This window comes from Egretta garzetta, unplaced genomic scaffold (genome assembly GCF_000687185.1).
Source record: "Egretta garzetta isolate BGI_Z169 unplaced genomic scaffold, ASM68718v1 scaffold235, whole genome shotgun sequence".
In the NCBI taxonomy this organism is placed as follows: domain Eukaryota; kingdom Metazoa; phylum Chordata; class Aves; order Pelecaniformes; family Ardeidae; genus Egretta; species Egretta garzetta.
In genome coordinates, this window is record NW_009259792.1 from 1,988,781 (window position 1) to 1,993,898 (window position 5,118).

General features: G+C 45.6%; 1 long non-coding RNA gene across 1 annotated transcript; it reads right to left on the reverse strand.

The window, feature by feature from the left end:
- Window positions 1-770: 770 nt before the first annotated feature.
- On the reverse strand, window positions 771-2,612 carry LOC118452366. The gene is made up of 3 exons (XR_004842126.1): window positions 2,527-2,612; window positions 2,141-2,438; window positions 771-1,685 (listed from the first exon to the last, which is right to left on the reverse strand). It is a non-coding gene; the product is annotated as an uncharacterized LOC118452366 (long non-coding RNA).
- Window positions 2,613-5,118: the final 2,506 nt, after the last annotated feature.

A 5,118-nucleotide genomic window follows, 5' to 3' on the forward strand; every position in this document is an offset into this window, starting at 1 on the left:
TCAGGCAGCGGGAATTGGTTAAAGCCACCTCATCTAAATACATCAGAAAATTAATGAGCCATAGGCCAGCTGGAGGGGAGAGGAGAGGCTTACCTAACGGCAGTGCCTGCCTGCAACCAAAAAAGCGAAGCTTCTCGATTTATCCACTGCTGCTCCCCTCTGCTTCAAAGTCATTAAGGCCCCAATTCACCAAAGCACTTAAAGACGGTGTTGAATTTTTAAAGCGGTGGGACAGTTGTACACACATAGTAGAGATACATGGATGGATTGGCTTACGTATACGTTAAGCACATTTTTTAAAGTCTTTTTCTGATCAGGGTCTGACTCTTGCTCCCATGTGAGTGAATGTGAGTGCAAGTCTTCAAGACCAGCAGAAGCAGGCATTCTCTTGCTCGTAAGCAAAGGTAAAAAAAGGTAGAAAAAAGCTGGAATCCTAGAAAGGCAGCAATCGGAAAGTCTGGAATCGGTTATGAGGACACTTTGCTTTTAGACGAGTATCTGGCTATTTTTCAACATGCATTTCACTCAGCTAAAAAAAATGAGGGGAATGCTATTTGATACTTCACTTCTAAATCCTGCTTGGAAGACAGGTGTTGCTTTGAACCCATGGAATGGAAGATAACTGCAAGCTGGATTCCTGAGATGAATGCGAGGCAGATTAAGTCCAGACCACATTAATGTCATCTTCCCCAGCAACATCACTGTCCTGGGAGATTGCAGGCAAGCCAAAGTTCACACACTAGTTTAAGATACTGCTAGCTAGTTTGCAGCCAAACCAAAAAGTCCAGACATGGGTTTTGATACATTTTATTTAGAAATCTCCCTTCAGGCCATGTTTGCAAAGAGCGATGAATCTCCAGCATTTATCAACAGGGGCTCAGATGCAGCTGAATCGCTTAGAGTGCCTAATTGTGGGCAGCTGCCTCATAGAATCATCTAGGTTGGAAAAGACCTTTACGATCATCAAGTCCAACCATTGACCTCATGTTACCTACTTGCCTTGCAGCACTGCGGACCACGTTTCACGGTCGCTTGAAGCAGGCAGTGAGGTGGGATGGCCTCTGACGGAGGCAATTCTGCCCCACTCCCCCCTTCACTTGCATTTCCTACCTCAAAACTTGGCCCAACTCATGTCTGTACAAGGGATTGGACAACCAAGCTGGATCAACACATTTTAAACCAAATGTGGCTGCCCCAATGCTTGCGCCAGCAAACAAGGGTGCAAAAGCAGACCAAAGCAATGGGCAAAGACAAGATGCTCCTTCTCTTGGCCCTGTAAGTCCCTATCTCGGCCATTGCTGGCTGGAGTGACGAATTGCAACGTTAAAACAGTGCTTATTTCTCTGGAGATTTGCCATGTTTTGAAGAGCTGGATCCAGCTCTGTTGGATTTCTCACAGGGAACCTCCTGTGCCTTAGAAAAGTCTCCCCCTTAACTCTAGCTCATGCTTGATTTTTGTTATCTGCCGGGTACGGAGGAGCCGCTCAGCTGTTGTCCTATTAGCTTTCCCAGGTACCCGGATCCAACTCAATTGAAGTAAATGACCATCTTATCGACTCCATGGACTTTGAAGCAGGCTCCAGCTACGGGATTGATCCAATATGTAAATGCCAAGCCTGATTCCAGGAAGGGAGGAAAATCATCAGCTGAAATTCTTTAAAGTCTTGCAGATAGATCTTGGCGTGCTAAATGGAAATGAAGGAATTTCTCAGGGAGAATGCTAAAGAATTCTTGAAAGAAATTGTTAACACACACAACACAACCCCCATCCCACCTCTGTCACTCACTCAGGTTAGGGTTTACCCACTGCAGTAAACCGTTAACTGTTTGTGGTTATACTGACTATTGTTCTTGGAAACAAAGCCCAAATTAGTGGCTGGCTTCAGGAGTTTAAAATAAGAATTTGGTGTCAAGGTGTGCTGGTCACTTTTGTGTCCACCCAACATCTGTATTTAATTACAATGCATTTTAGGAAGCGATTCAGGGAGCATTGTTTGGGACGTAAACTGGGCCTAAGCCCAAGAAAGAGGTCTAGAAAGCCCAAGCTCCATCACCACCTGCTGTTGGAAGCACTGACATCTACCAGCATCCAAATTTGGTTGAACAAATGTCCTAAGTGCTCCAGTTTAAGCTACCACACCTGAATTCCTTGATCTTGGGATATCCCAGCCAGGCTCTGCTGCTCCATTCACATCACTCTGAATCCAATGAGCACATGCACAGAGCATCCAGTGTGAAGTTTTCGGGGTGATTTCAGCAGATCCAAGACTGGCTTGCCTTAGAGGGGGCACTGAGGCTGCAAATGATACCCAGGACTAACAAACTCCAACACCACCTTAAGCATCTGCCAGTGACGTTACTGTCCCATGGTGTTGGACTACTCCTGGAGAAGGAGGCAGGAGCGGTGCCACAGTCCCACCTCTGCCAACAGTTTGTGTCTGCAAAGCGAAGGCCCGAAGTTCTATTCCCAGTTACCTAGGATGAGGAGAAGATGGGGAAGAGGGAGTCTCTGTAGCTTGACATCACCTTTGGACTTTCCGTCCTCTGGTCGCTAGCGTCCCCATTACAGCTTGGCTCCTTTAGGGCCCCCAGCTGGAGAAGGCTTTTCTCCAGCACGCTTCCTGAGCTCAAGCAGCACCACAGGGCCTCGAGTACCTTCTGAACCAAAAGGGTCTCGCCCTGGCTCACAGCAGGATTTCCTGGCAGCTCAGGGCAGGTAAAAAGCCAAAGCAGGGCACAATTGAGCTTTATGTAAGGCAAGAAACTCGGTTTCATTAGCTTCGTTTCCTTATTGTGACAGGCAGAAACTTCAGGACAAAAACTCTTGAGTAGAGACAGGGAAAACAGTGAACTGGCTTAAGCGTTGTCTAAAGAAACTGAGCTGGAGAAAACACCGACCAAACCTGCGGATACCTTTGAAATATAATAACCTCGTACGCGTGGCGTTACATGCTACAAATAAGTCTCTGCTACAATTAACGACTGGTTAATTGTGCACATTTCAAGAAAGAAAAAGTCTTTTGCGATTTATCGGTCCTTCTCAATTTGCCATTAAAAATATTTGCTAAGGCAGAGTATTTAAATACCTGCCTAGCTCCAAAACTGTCAGAAATTCTGGAAACATCAAAGAGGCTCTGCTGCAGCCCTAAAAAGAAAGCACGTAATTGTAGTTGTGGTATTGGTAAACCTACAAGGGTTTTCTGTTAATATCTCCAGCTACCACACAACCACGAGAACGGTCATGATATGCATGTATATGATTTTTCCTTTTGGGTATAACCATCCAAGCTAAAATACCCCATATGCTAAAAGATTGATGCTTAATACTTCTTTCCAGATGTGCTCTGGTTCCGTTAAATATTTAACGCATTGCTAGAAGTACGTAGCCTATAATTGCATTAATACTTTAGACAAATGATGTCCTGGTGCGTAAAGGGAAAGATATTCCAAGGCTGTGTACCTACTCCCACCGGCGATCAGCAGAAATCAGACAGGTTGCCATTAAAAAAACATCTCCAATTACCACTGATCACCTTGGATGGCATTTAAGCAGCTACACAACCACAACCCTGACAGCATCCCCCAGGAATATTCCCAAAGCCTAAACACAGTGACATTCCATAACACGGTAAAATTGCAAACAGCGACGTCCTCACTTAAGTTCAAATACACAGAACTGCACGATGCACGCAACTGGATGTATTTAATTGCTGAATTCCCTGCTGCTAACAATACAGTTCTGCCTTTTTCCCTATGCATTTCCACAAACGACTACTCAAAAGACCCAAAGCGTAAGAGCTGGAAATAAGATGGATCCCTGAAGAAGTGATGAACACTTCCACAAAAAAAAACCATGAAAGCAATCCTCTAAGGAGATGCCTGACTGGCAAATGCATGTATTGAAAGGGGTGGGAATAGCTGACAAAATTTTCAATGGTGACACCTAGGTCACGTGGGGTCTGACTGGACAGTACTCAGATTTTGGATGAGGCTTACAGAAGTACCTCAATGAACAGAAATAACGCATTCACCCCTTACAACAACCCCATCCTAACACTTCTGAAGAACAGTCAAAGCAGCGAGAGAACGAAAACCTGTTGAGATGTGGTAAGGGGAGAGGAGGAGGACACAGGGAGCTTTTCTCCACCTCATCCCATGGCTGCTCTGGGCAAGGCAGCACGCCGAGTAACCAACTCTCAAGGAGCAAGAGGAACTACTACCAAGGATCTTACAAGTACTATATGCTCAGGATGTGCTCCATGAACCTCGAAACGATGGCGTGCAACGGTGACCCGGTGAGATGATGTGTCCATGTCTGCAGCAGTAAACTAAACAACGTCCAGGGCATGCTCCCAAGCACTCAGGCTAACTGGCACAGCACGGACACATGCAATGAAGCTACCAGGGGCAACCACATCCTCACTGCTTACCGAGCATTCCCCGTGTCCCTGGCCTACACTAATTCACAAACTGTGACCTGGAGGTACTTTGAAGACACAGAGCCAGAACAGAGCAAAGGACAATTCTAAAAACCGAAGGGAACGAGCAACTGAGTTCCTCTGCTTGTGATGTGCACAGACATCGCCTCCACAACATCTTCTGCAAGGGCTGGGCCAAGAACTCTGATGTCACCCAGGTCCTTCAGCCCACTGTATAAAAGTCAGCAGAAAAAGGTTCATCGACCGGATGGAGGGAACATGCACTACGGATGGATGACTTTAAAAGCATTAATACTTCGAAGAGTTAAGGGTACATTTTCTGCTGAAAGCCGTGGTAACCGCTAGGCTATGCTGGGTACTTTTGTAAGTTGGGTTTTTTTTTTTAAGTTTTCTTAAACTTACCCTGTTTCAGGATGGTGAAGTCATGCTTACTGTCAGTACGACCATTTGAACACCTTGATAAAAATGGGAGTGTTTAGTCACATGCACAGAGGAGAATCAGGAACACGGTACTACACGGACCACAATTACCCTGCACAGGTCATTCCTACTGCAAATTACAGCCTTGGAAAAGCAGCAACAGGGGAAGGGAAGAAAGACAGTTTACCAGAAACACTAACGAGGCCTGGGGTAGGGGAGGATTCAATTTTAGTTAAGAGACAAGCATTTTATTTCTTAA